This window comes from Euprymna scolopes, chromosome 21 (genome assembly GCF_053919585.1).
Source record: "Euprymna scolopes isolate OS-2025 chromosome 21, ASM5391958v1, whole genome shotgun sequence".
NCBI classification, from domain to species: domain Eukaryota; kingdom Metazoa; phylum Mollusca; class Cephalopoda; order Sepiida; family Sepiolidae; genus Euprymna; species Euprymna scolopes.
This window is the reverse complement of record NC_136502.1, coordinates 74,275,835-74,290,612: the sequence shown is the minus strand read 5'-3', so window position 1 is coordinate 74,290,612 and position 14,778 is coordinate 74,275,835.

Here is a 14,778-nt window from a genome sequence, read left to right as displayed (position 1 = left end):
ATTTCTTATATTGTGATAGGCTGCTAGGTACATATTTCATGCAAATTAATTTAAAATAACTCCATCTGATTTATAATCTTTTCATTTTATTAAAGTACTTTTTGTGATCAATTTTTTTTACTATCTGTAAATGTTATTTCACTCACCGTGATTAATTTTTTGGTAAATTTTAAAACAAATTAAAAATCATTCATTTAAATAAGAGTAAGCCATATATGGTATTTTGGTGTCTAACAGTTTTTGAAAAAATTGGATGACCATCGACCTTCCTCCCTTTCCAAAAAATGAAAACCGATTCGAGCTTCATACTTAAGGTAATGAACGGATTTTATGATTATTTTTTTCTTAAAAAAACTTGTAAGTTATATTTTTTGTTGAAATAAAATAAGAAAATCAGTCGTTGGTTTGGAGAAAAGGACCAATTTTTCTCTTTAATTATTTCTTCAAAAAATGTTAATACAGAATGTCACCCATGGAATCGTTAATACCATTTACAATCTTTTCTGCAATCCAGCCATAAACTCCAGTCTATGCTTGACTTTTCCACTAAATTTCAGTCATGAATGTCTAATAGGTTAATCAATTAAATATTTTTCATATGGGGTTCTAGCTTGTAATAATCAATTCTAAGTGACCGTCTTCTGGGGGTTGCAGGTTCAATCCTCAGCATGGGCAATATTACGAATACTATTATGAATTATTACGTTGTTACAAAAATAATGGCCGATTTCAGAAACAAACATTTATTCTTGAAAAATGAACAGTAGAAATAATAAAATTAATCAAAAGACGAACACAGCTATGCATCTCTGCCATCGATCTACAAGATTATTTATTCTTCGTGGATAAAAAGGTATTGGCTGTGATGCAACAAAATTTTTGATAGCTGATTCCACAACTTCTGTGAACCAAAACGTTTTACCATTTAAAAATGAGCTTAATTGCTTTAAAAATGATAATCAGTAGGCGAAAAGTCTGGAGAATATGGAGGATGTGGTAAGGTCTCGTATCCCAAGTCTGTGGGTTTCTGCAGAGTGAATCTTGTAATGTGTGGCTGTGCGTTATCATGGAGCAGAATTGGACCCCGTCGATTCACCAAGGCAGGCATTTCTTTTGCAAGGAAACATGCATTTCAGCAAGTTGATTACAATAAATATCTACTGTAATACTCTGATTGGTTCCCAAAAAGTTGTAGGGGATAACACTGATTACAGACCACCAAACTGTGATCATAATCTTTTGCTGATGCAACTTTGGCTTTGGGAGACTCATCATAATCAAACCATTGACCAGATCGTTTGTGATTATCATAAAGGATCCACTTTTCATCACAAGTGACAATTCGGCCAAGAAAGTGATCATTGCTGTTATGCACACAAAGCATTGAGCAGACTTCAAATCTTCTAAGTTTTCATTGAGCTCATGAGAGATCCATTTATCGAGTTTTTCACCTTTCTAATGCTCTGTAAATGGAGTGAAACTGTTACAGTGCTGACACCAAATGTCTGAGACATTTCTCTGACACTTTGATGAGGATTTTGCTCAACAACTGCTTGCAATTGTTTGTTGTCAAGACTGCATGCTCGCCCTCTACCTTCTTTATCTTCAAGACCCATGTCTCCACTACAGAATTTTTGGAACCACCTTCGTACTGTCTAATCACTTTGGACCCCTCTCCCCATGCTCTGTTGATATTAGCCCAAGTTTGAACTCATGCAACATAAGTAGGCGAAGGTTACGTTTTGGATTATTCATTATTGAAGGTCCTGTATGCTTCCAAAAATATTTTACCTGAAAATAAATAAATTTAAAATGTTAATTAGTATATAACCCTAAAATAAACTACAAATTTTGTGTGAAAATGACTTTTCAAAACACATTTTAGGCGGCCATTATTTTTGTAAAAACTTAATATTTAAGATTTTTAGTCAGTCAGGTTTGACAGAATGAGAAGAGCTATTTTCTGTGGATTAAATAAAATGTTCCATTTATAATACTGTATAGATTCCTGAGTTCAACGTAAAGACACATTTGAAAAGACCGAATGTTACATCGGCCGAAAAGTTGTGAGAATAACATTCAAGATGAAAACAGGAGGCTTGTGTGAGGGATGCCCATAGCCTAATCGGAAACACTGATCAGTTTGTGATAATTGCTAACCCTAAACCGAAATCCCATTACTGAAAATAACGAGATATTATCAATGGACTGTGTGCAAATAAGGTCAACGAATGAATCAAAGCAACCATGGAGGTATTTGTCTTTTCACGAAAATTCTATAGTAATGACTTGTTTGAGATGAACCAAATTTTAAAAAGAAGAAAAGAGGTCCGAATAATCCAAATTCTGATATACCCGTTGTCTGCCCCTCCTCCTTTCATTTACAATGACTCAAGTTTTTGACAAACACATTTTATACTTGTTTGTTACTTCGTTGGCAACTTCTAAGGCCCGAATTACTGAGTGGAGCTAAAACTATAACTTTACATTAAACGTGATGATTCACTGTACCTTCCCCAGATGATTGCTGAAGTCCTTATATATAGCGACCAAACGCTTATACAATGCAACTGCCATTCTCTGAACCATCAAGATTAGAATCTGGTGAGATGACAAGAGAAGATAACCACAGGTTTTACATTAGTTTCTTCTTGTTGTTGTTGCTGTTGTCGTCGTCATCGTTGTCATCGTCGTCATTGTCATCGTCACACTTTGCGTCCGGCTGTTGTTATTGCCGATTTTATGCTGCTAGGTAGATCATGACAAATGATTATAGATTATCAGCATCTTCTTGTTTCAGGCCTCCAGTACTTTCCATGAGATTTTGGTGGTTCCCAACAAGGCAATCTTCTAAAGCACTCCAACATTGCAATGGATCTCAATTTTCTCAATATACTTGTGAGATCCTTTTGTTACTCTCTCCAGGACTCTCATCACAACTTCTATTTTCTTCAACTTCCACAATCTTTTATCTCCCTTTTTAAATCTTGGTACTTTTTAACCTTCTCCTTTTCTTTTACCTCCACATTCACATCAGCTGGCATTGCTATATCAATCATTATTGCCTTGTGTTCCTTTTTTTTTTTTTTTTTTTTGCTAACAAGATTAAATCTGGTCTCCTTGCTTCAATCAAATTGTCACATTAAATATTCATATTCCTCAATTATTTCACATTATCACTTTCCACCATCCCTTCTGGAACATGCTCATGCCAGTTTCCATTGCATTTCAACCCTCTTTTCTTGCATACATCCCAATGGACCTTTCTCACAATATTGTCATGACACCTCTTGTATTCCTTTCGAGCTAATTTCCTACAACTACTAACGATGTGTTGCACATTCTCATCTTTCTATCTACATAGTCAACACAAGGAACTTTCAGTCGTTTTATCAATGTGATACTTCACATAATTTGTCCTGAGTGATTGCTTCTGTGCAACACGTATTAAGGATTCTGTCCTGACCTTCAAATCATACTTGACAACTATTGCCAGGTTTTTCTAGTGGATCCCTACTGAATTGACCATGCATTTTCTTTTCAGTCCATTTCCCTTTCGTTTTTTTGTTCATATCTTGCTTTAAATTCTTTGCTCCTTACCAGTTCACTTGCTTGCAATTTTTCAGTTGGAAATGTAAACTTTTAGACTATTTTCTTCTTTTATGCATCGTTATTCACCTATTAGTTCTCGTCCTTCCTCTTTTCTTTTCACATATCACTTATTGACATTGTTTTCATTGTCATTGTTTTCATTGTCTTCCTATCCTTATCTTTCAGCTCGTTTCCTTTCCATTGAATAGCACCTACCCCATACCCAAACATAGTTACTGCCCATGTGTTTACTGTTGATATTTTGTTTTTCCTATTCAATTATCAACTAAGAACCAACCGTAGTCTCCTTTTGTATTTTCTTCTTATTATTTTTTTCTATTTCAGCTTTTATTTAATCTAATTCCACAATTCCTAAATAGGTGTATCCTTCTTCTCCAACCTCTTTTATGATTTCCCCATTCAAAAGTTTTAATTCCTTTACTTTCAACATTTTTTCTCCTTTTCAATTTCAGAGCACCACACTTCTTCATGTCAAATTCCATACTTATGTCATTACTGAACATGTGAACAGTCCTCACAAACATACTTAGTTGATCTCCATTTTTAACATATAACTTTAAGTCATCCATCTATAATATAAATCTCACCTGTCTTTTTAACTGTATGTATGTATGTATGTATGTATGTATGTATGTATGTATGTATGTCAGGTCATGTTATATGCTACTAGTACTATGTAACCCAGTACTACCTGCCTCATGGTCAGGTCACCGGTGGCTAAACTGGTACCCCCACCAGACTTGTTTGGTGAGGAGGGTGGCTAGTCTCTCTGAAGGATTAAAAACAAGACCTTCCAAAGGGAGAATGAACCCTTTATCGGGGTCAACGGCCAACTAGCATCGTGTGTGTTTGTGTGTATGTATGTGTGTATGTGGGTGGAGAGGGCTCCCGTAAGCCGTGGTGAAGGTAACCTTTCTAGGAGAAGCAAATCTCTAATTTAAAAAAACAGAAAGCAGGAGACCAGTACCCGCATTACCCTGGTTTGCAGTTTAACTTGTTGCTGGCTATCTTGCTATTGCTTGTTGCTGGATCTCAACATTTTGAACCGAGAGAGAGACTTAGCTGTCGCACAAAGCTAAGAGTCTGTAACATCATCTGTGTACAGATACTCCCTCAGGCATTTGTCTATTAAAATAGTCCTGTGGCGATGGAAGTCATTTTTGGGCTCATGGACTTTAAGTGTCTGAGAGAGTGGCACTCGTCTGACAAGACGTTGCAATTATCATCATGTATGTATGTATGTATGTATGTATGTATGTATGTATGTATGTCTAAAATTTTTGACAGAGGCGGCGGATTCTCACGAGATCAGTATCATTTTGAAGCGTGACGCCTTGGGCGACAACTATCGAAAAATCGGCCAAAAACATTAATTTCTTCACCCTCAACTGGGCAGTTTTTCACAAGGAGGGGTCGATTTTTTGCAAGCCATTTTTGCAAGTCATCATATCGGTTGGATTGACTTTGCTTAATTTTAACGTTCCAAACTTTCGGTCGCGTCATGGAGTAGCAGTAAGATGTCAGTTTTTTTTTACTTTCTTTTCCGCCTTTGTGTCACGGGTTCGAACCACCTGTGTACTACCACTTTTTTTAAAATTTTTTTGCTCAACACACACCTCCAAACACCCGGGCAACGCCGGGCACCCAGGCTAGTGAATAATAAATGGCTTACTCAGTACTCCTTCTTTCTCCACTCATAACACACATTTACCTTTCATAATATGAATGATAAGAGTACGATACTGAAAACAAACAACAATGGTAACAAGCTGTCCCTCTGAAAAATCTCTTTCTTCATATGAATTTCCCCAAGAATTTCCCCGTTTGATGCTAATGACACATTCCATTGTTTCATATTTCTTTCCAAGAAATCTCGCACATTCACCTCAATTCCAAATATTTCCATACATTCCTTTGTCCAGCTATGATGTGGAACCAGATCATATGCTTTGCGGTAATCTAACCATGACATGCATAGATTTGTGAGTCTTACAATCCCAAAGTCTTGTCCTATCATTAAGCAATTTATCTTTGGTCTCTCTATTACTTCGTCTACATCGCATTTTCTTCTCAGGTAAGATCTTTTGTTGTTTCAAATTTTGCTAAATCTCATCTGCTGAAATGTCTGTTAGGTGATAGACTGATAGTTATTGTTCGCAGTGCCTTTTGATGTATCCTTCATCCGTTCAGTAATTGCATCTCCTGTCAAAATTCCATCAATTTGAGAGGCAACCCTTTTATGCTTATGGTAAGGATTTTTTTCGAATACCCCTGACCACCATTTGGTCCGGGAGCGTTCTAATTTGGAATTTTCCTACATTATTTTTTAACTTTCATCACATCTTTTTTAACACTCCAAATATCACCCCCAAAACTTTGTGCAAAATATTATTATTATTATTATTATTATTATTATTATTAGTAGTAGTAGTAGTAGTAGTAGTAGTAGTAGTAGTAGTAGTAGTAGTAGTAGTAGTTGTGTAAATATTAATGAGACATTTGTTCAAATACAGTAGAATCACAGAATATGGTGGCCGTAGGATACGGTTTATCCAGGTTACGATGGGGAAAATGATGTTTTTCCGGCCCCTAGTTATGGTATTTGCCCCGCTTTACGGTGTTATTTACAATGTTATTTTATGATATACATGTGTATTATATACTGTACTGTATTTTGTTACTAATTTTCAATGCCGTATCCCGGGGTTCTACTGTATTAGTATTCTTCATTTTAAAAAATTGTTCATTGCAATATGATAAAAATATAACAAATATTTTCTGGAATTTAACTCTTTATTAATCATTTTTATCTTTGTTTTTGTGAGTATGTGCGTGTGTATGTATGTATGTATCTATGTATGTATGTGTGTGTATGTATTATGTATGTATGTGTGTATGTATGTATGTATGTGTTATTTTTGTATGTTGTGTTTACATTATTGTCCGTGTGTGTACACAAATATGACAGAAGTAAATAAGATGGAGTGAGTACTATTGCCACATCTAAGGAGATACCACTCAGAGCAGACAGAGAGAAAAACCGACTTTAAAATCAATTTCTACTCTACAGCCTTCTTCTCACAAACGAAATTTTGCTAATCTTTTTTTGTTTAACTCTTTTTCGCCCTAAACAAGGCATATAGACACTTGTAAAAAGTGATATTCTCCTGAAGGTTACAAGTGCAAATTACTTAGAACCTCTACTCAGTCATGGTTAATGGAACAAGAGCATGCTACCCCGTGAAGTAAATAAACGGTTCTGTTCGAAATTCTGTACAAATTCCTGAGTTCGACAGAAACATTTCTGAGTTCGACAAGATACACCTGAAGAAGGTTGGAGGCTACATCGACCGAAACGTTGTGAAAATGACATTCAACATGAGAACTGTGGTCTGATAGAAGCAAATAATACAAATCAATATTTTATAGTAATTTAAACTTTTATCTTTTATATATTAATATATCTTTCATATATCACCATTTAAGTATGATATGGGACAAAGAAGCATTGTAATTCTCGAGAAACCATATTATAGGTTAATATGAAGGTAGTTAATCTCAAATCCATGCAAACCTCGGGATTCCACTTTTTACTGTTAACTAAATGATTGTCCAATTAATCAGAACGGAAAAATAACCGATATCATTTTACCTAGTTCGATCAGAACCCTCTAACAGCAAAATTTGTTATTAATGATAATAAGAATGTCTGTTTATTTCTGTCAAATTTGTAGCTATGTAATGTTCTCGTTTCATGTCAAAAAATTCGACTCAATTTTTTTTCAGTGAAACAACAGGTATTTATTTACAGGTTCTTCCCAAAATAACGCCTTGCCTCTTGTTCAAAACTTTTCTCGTACTCCAATCTGCTTAACATGTTGAACATGTTGAACATCTGGTATTCAGCCTTTGTCTGACCATGTTTACAACAAGTCTCTTCCTGCTGCTGTCGGCCGATGTGTGTAACAAGTCTATCTCTGTCTTCTCTAGAGTCCACGTTTTTCTTTTCTATAATCTTTTTCTTTCCTTCTTCCTTTCTGTGATGTCACCTCACATACACACGTCCGCACTCTGTTACATATATTTGAGCATGTGTATGTACGTGCGTATTTGTTAATTTGTATTTATAATTTTTGTGAATGTATGTGCTTGTTTTCCAAGTTTAATAGTGTATGTGTATTTCATTATGTATGTGCGTTTGCATATTTTTTATATGTCCCGTGAAAGGGATATATTTGTTTCAAGTATCCGAGTGGTCTTAGCTACATAACTTGTGTAATAATCTAGTAAGTTGCCTGACAAAACGAGTTTCGTGGTCGGGGCTGGTTTTCCTTCATGTGAGGCTTTCGGTTATTTTTCAAGATCTCTTCCAGTCGATTCTACTAGTCAACATTTATGGTTTAACCAGCCAATCAGGTTCCTGTCAGAAGGAACCCGGATGTACACATATTCACTACATCAGTTTGTGTATATCCTTATATGTGTATATTTGTGTGTGTTTTAAGAAGTGTTTTTGTTTCTTCGCATATATATGTTTTTGTTAATGCATGATTTCGTCTTTGTGTGTTTCTGCTTGTTTTTTATGTGATTTTATATATTTGTATGTATGTGTTTTCTTTGTATTTGTATTTGGTATGTTTGCACATGTATTTGCATGCATCGGTGTGTGTATTTCAGTATATGCATGTTTGCGCATGCATTTATTTATATGTGTCGATATAATTTGGTGTTTGTATTTGTGGTTTTATGTGTTTGTACATACTTATGTGATATGTATGTTTGTGTATGCATATTTGTGTGTTATTGTATTTGTATGTATTTGTGTGTATGTGTGTGTGTGCGTGTGTGTGTTCATATTTATATATGTCTATACATGTGCATTTAAGAAAACTCATCTAATTATATATTTTAAGAAGGAAGTGTGTTATATTTTTTAATACTGCAACGCTAATAGGGGGTGTATATACCAATATAATAATCATATCTTTGAATAAACGAAAAATTCTTGAGTATTTAATAACCACGGAATTGCGGTAATGCATTTTTGGTTCCTCTGGTCAATACCTGACTCTGTAAATGAATCAGCTAAACCAATGCCAACACTTGAAGGAAACAAATAAAAAAGAAAATGGTAACTTTCTGATTCACATACAAATCTTTTTGCTATAATGTAAAACAAAATAAAATGCAATCAACAAATGTTATCGTTAAAAAAAAAGTTGAACCCTCTTTAAGGAATTAAGAATAAGCAGTCAAGTTAACGTGAGTGCAAATACTCTCTGACTGTTTAACGCTGATTTGGCATTTGTACCCTGAATTTCACTCACTTCCAGGGTTAATTTTCTGATAGGTTGGAGGTAAGATACCAGCCTACGAAGACAAAGATGACTTTGTGACGAGGTTTGCATCTCTCGACTTGTAGTAATTATCAGCACTTGTTGCAGATTTTTTTTAGATGAGGATTGGATTATTTGGATTATCTGGACTACTATTCTCACCATTGTTGTTATTTTCAGAACGTTTCAGCCGATGTAACCTCTGACTTTCCTCAAATACATCTCTTCGAATTAAGGAATTTTCATGTTGAACTTGGTAACTCCCAACTGAACTCATTATTTAATCCATCGGTATAAATTGTTCTCGTTCTCTCAGCCAGACAGAAGTGACCTCCAGAAGACTAATTAAGAATTGATTGCTAGCTAACGCTTTCATCTGTTGCGCCACAAATACATATGCAGCAGTATTCTGAATAATCTAAAGAATAAAAATTATCAAGTCTCATCTCAAAAATTCCAAAACCTAATAAAACTAAAATATAACCAAATATTCATCCACAAATTGAACCGATTCCATGCTATTAAATTCTTGTCTGAAATATTTAAATAATAAAATTTCTAGTTGATTTAAAATTGAAATGACATCTTTCAAGAATATTTATAGCAGACATCTTTGACAATAAGAAAGCACTTTACTATTTATGAACAATAAAACTGTGTCATTTAATTAATTCTGATGTTTGGATCTAAAATACTGGAAAAATATTTTATTTTACAAATTTATTTATTTTATAGAATTGTAGCCATGTTTGTTTCTCTTTTTAATTTTCATATTATTTCATCAAATTTTAAGCAAATAAACCGGTCTTGATTATTGAAAGTTTGGCAAAAGCGCATTATAGTTAACACAAAAATTGCTAAAAAAACAAAAAACAAATATACAACAAATTATTTTACCAAACGCAAGAAAATTAATTTTTTTATAGATATGCATAGCTTTTCAGTTTTTAAACTTATCTTTAAGTGTTTCTCATTTATGAATTTGCTTCAAAGGCTTGTAAAAAAAATGGGTAAAATATGGCCGACAAGAATTTCTTGAATTTTGTCTTTTATGCTGTATATTTCGCAGCTGACAAATTTAAACAAAATAAAACTAATAACTGCCACTTAGCGCATTAAAATTTAATTTTCGACCGATCTGTATGTTTGTAACTTAATAAAATTATTTTAAAGTTTTTTTTATTTTAAAATTAGCAGTAGTGTATCGAATTTTTTGATGTATCGAAATTTTTGGTCTAACATAGTGATCCACCTTGCTTCTACGAGCCACAAGACTATAATACTACTAAATGTTAGGTCGTCGACTGTTTCCAGGAAGCAAACATGCCCATCTCTATCTGTGAGAGGGGCTAAGTGTAATGTCAAAAGTAAAACAGATTAGAGTGGAATATGGAAATTGATAGTGTTCTCCAAAATATAATTAACTAGTTTAAGGGTGACCGAGAGAAAAAATAAATGGCGACAGTGGGCAGCTTTTGACAGAACAGGATTGAGACTCATTATTCCACTAGTTAAGGGTCATTAATTTGAGAACCCAGAACCATATGTGCCATACCTATGCAGGGAACACGAACTTATACCCAACTCATCGAAAGATGCACATAGTATCATACATTCACTGAACTCCATGCAATCTAATCTTCACTTTAAGCTGATGCTTAAAGTAGACGACCAGATTTTGTTCAACATATTGATATAAAGGAGTGAGGATTTCAGCACATTTAATTTATGTAAAGAAACAACGCAGTATACTTATATCTTACTTTTATGCGTTTTTGTTTTTTGGAAGCATTAACCATGTTTATGAATTGCTATGTGTATTTTCAGATTATCTTCTGAACCTTTCTCCTTCTAGATATGCCGAGTTAACAATGGCCAGTGCCTTTGTAAGTGGAAGAATCTTCTATAGAATTAATTTCTCAGGGAAACTTCTCTAAGCAATTGATGACTAGTAAAAAAAAAGGTACAAATCTCAAAACAACGGTATTCCCTTGCCACTGTTTCTGTTTTGATTTCATTGAATATCGCCACGAATCGGAAACGTTTTGGGATTGGAGATATTTTTCTGTATGAAAATGATTATGGCTAAAAAAATTGTTGGGATGGTAAGATTTTTTTTAGATGCTTCAATTTGAAATAGCATTTTCATTGCTAAATGAACCAATTGAATGGACGCATTTTATCTTATATGCTCCAAACATCTTTATAAGAGACTCTGTCTGTCGACAAAACTGCCATATGCTTCAAATGCATATATATATATTACATGGGAGTCACCACTTATCAAGGTTCGAAAGCCATTCGGGGATAAGGGTTAATGAGTGTATGGCAGTTACTGAAACAGTGTATGAATAATTATTGGTGGAAATGGGGTAGAAATGGATTATTTGGGGGGGGGGGTCGGCTCAACAAAAACTTGTTTACATTGGACTTGAAGATGAACATATTGTATTTGGCTGGAAAGTATGCCAGCGGGACAGAGTTCCACAGGCGAGCAATTCTAGGGAAAAGGTTTGTTTATGAAATTTACATTTAGAGTTAGGTACAGATAGTGAGTGGGAGAAACTGTTGATAGTGTTGCAGCAAGACGAGTGTGTTTTTGTGAAACTTTGGCAAGGGGGGGGACTATAGATTGGAACTCAGTCGAGCACTTGCCATGAAAATAACGATAGAGCAGAGACATGCTCGCAACGTCTCTTCTGTGGAAAAGAGGTTGCAAAGAAAATAAAAGGGCATCCCCTACTAGGTTTGGAAGCCAGTTTTGAACTTTATCAGGGCAGGATAGGGTGCTCCAAACAGCTCCCGCTCAGATATGGTGACAGCACTCCAGGACGTATCTGGCTTTCATACAACTAGAAGATTGTTATAAGATAATTTATATATCTATAAAAGTGAGAATGTGTGTGTAAGGGCAATTCCCAACCTATATACTCAACAAATTTTTGATCTACAGACTTTAAATTTGGTATATACGATATTCAGACGTGTAGAAAACTTTTTAATCCATTTTCATCCGGAAAAAGGTTGCTAAGAGGTCAAAATTGAAAAATTGGTATGTGGGATCATCAGATTTTTATTTGTTTGTCAACTGTTTTATGCATGCGTGAATCGTTTATGTGATAGATTCCTTATGTTCAGAATAAGTAGGCGTGAAAACACTTTTTAAAGTCGTGGCAAGCTAGCTTAATGGTTATCGTACTCAACTCACTGTCTTTAGGTTTTGGTTTTGATCTCAGCTGGAGTATTTTTTTTTACTTGCAAGAAGTGAATTGTTTAGAAAAAAAACATATTTGCATGCACATGTTTCTGTTTCTGTATGAATTAAAATATAATATCTATGCATATGTTTTTTTATTATTGCATTTTCACCCCAAACAAGGCACGGTGTCACTTTCATGTATCTGGGACATAATTTTTAGGGGTACTATGTAGGGAGTTGAGCAGCAAGATGTCTATTTACATTATACTTGAACTTTTGCATGTCAGTATAGTCAGGGAAGCATGGACTTGGAAGGGAATTCCAGAGACTAGCAGTCCTAGGGAAGAAACTAATAGAATACAATGCTTTCTTACTAGGAATTTCTACTATGTAGTGGGATTTCTACTATGTAGTGGGATTTCTACTATGTAGTGGGATTTCTACTATGTAGTGGTGGGATTTTTGCTACTTGTTGGGTTTGTTTATATTTCTGTGGGGCACAAGGGTTTGTAGTTTGTCGGAGTATCCACCATTAAAATACTCGTAAAGCAGGCAGAAGAATGCAACATTTCATTAATGGGACAGTAGCTGAAGCCTAGCTGATAGTGCAGGATAGTTAGGTTGGCGACTCTTTTTTGAACTCTGTCTTAGAGGGAGAGACTAGTAGCAGATGCACCAGTCCAAATGTGGCAACAATACTTCATACATGGGCGAATGGTAGCCTTATAGAGGTACGGGATACTTTCAGACATAAGTAACTTTCTAGCACGGTAGAGAGAGCCCACCTTCTTTGCAGCAGCCTTAGCAATGCCCTCAATGTATTTGTTCCAACTCATGTTCCCCATGAATGTTAAGCCAAGGAGTTTGAACTAAGTACTTTCAGGGAATGTATCTTTAGCCATAGCTATTAGTGGTTGAGCATGGTTTTTTGCAGTTATTAAAAGAAAAGAAAATTAGTCTAGGAAGCATTGGATGTGACCATCCGTTTTTGTCCCCATTCCACTACAGATTGGAGGTCTTCCTCTAATGTTTCTGCCCTTGCTTTGGATACATGTTCCTTTGTTTTTCCCCTCATGTCTGTTATAGGGGGTGGTGTCATCAGCAAATATACCCATCTCAGAGACAATTTTATCAGGGAGGTTATTTATGAATATCAGGAATAATAAAGGTCCAAAGATCGACCTCTGAGGTACATCCACATTTATATTATATTGTTTTGACATACGATCATCGATGACAACCTGGATTCTTCTCTTATTTAAGAAGGATTTAATTATGTTAAGTACTCATCCAGTAATACAATAGAATTTGATTTTCATGAGAAGACCATCGTGTCATACCCTGTCAAAGACCTTAGATATGTCTAGTACTACTGCCCTAGCCTCCCTCGCTATATCTAATGCATGGTATATACGTTTAAAGATTACAGTTAGGATATCTGCAGTAGAAAGGGCTTGCCTAAACCCATACTGTTGGTCGGACAGAAGTTTAGCACCTGTGAGGTGGTGGACTAAAGCTTGTTTTATTATGGACTCAAATATTTTGACGAAAAGTGGGAGAAGGCTAATGGGGCAATAATTTAATGGGTCAGTAAATTCGCCAGCAATTTTCCAGCAGTCAGGAAAGCAAGATTCGTTAAGGTATTTGTTGAAAAGTTTAGAGAGAACTGGAGCAACCACAGCAGGGATAAGATCAGGTCAACATGCATTTGAGGTGTCTAGGTTTTTTAGGATATTATGTACCTGAGAGGAGATGATTTTCAGATCATCTAGTGTGGTTTCTGTCCGCAGAGGAAAATCTGAGAGGGAGTGGTTTGCTGGGTCCAAAGTAGTTGGAGGTAAACCGATGGGCAAGCAGATTATCCTTCTCATTTGCCATGTAAACAACTTCAAGATTGCTGAGGGCATTGTTGATTTACTATGTTATCATAGAGTTTTCAGAAATCATGAGTTCCTAATTCTGCACTTCAGTGCGTTCTCTGATGGTTTCAGTATATTCTCTCTTGGCTGTGGCTATTTCCTTCTTTCAATTACTTCTAGCTTCTTTAGTCTATTTGTACTGGATTTATGTTGGATAAATCAGTGGTATGCATGCTGCCTTTGAGCAATGACAGCTGCGTAAGTAGAAGTAAACCATTGGAGAGAGTGGGGTTTGTTATAACTATAATAGAACTTGCTAGTATAATATATGAGTCAAATACGCCCTATGATACAGTACTGCTTCCACATTTGACAAATTATTTGCATCATATTAGTTTGATCTTAATTATACTCTCAAAACCAATAACCTTTCTAGTCATAAGTAAGATTATGACAACAGCATATTCTTTTCATTGTTTTGACTCTCGAGTGTGTATCCGTTGATATCTTATATGCTTTTATATAGAGTGATGTGGTTCTTGGTTGAGTAACTATGTCTAACTGTGTCGGATTGTAGTAAAAAAAAAAAAAAAAAAAAAAAAAACGTGCAAACCTTTTACCACTGGCAACGCCCGCTTCAGAGAGTGAAAGAAGAAAGAAGAAGAAGAGAATGGCCACTGCGTCTATTTATAGACTAGAGATCATGGGAAGAGTATGCAAATAACTTTGGACGGTTTTATCCTATAAAAAGCCTGTATTTGGGAGAGAGGGT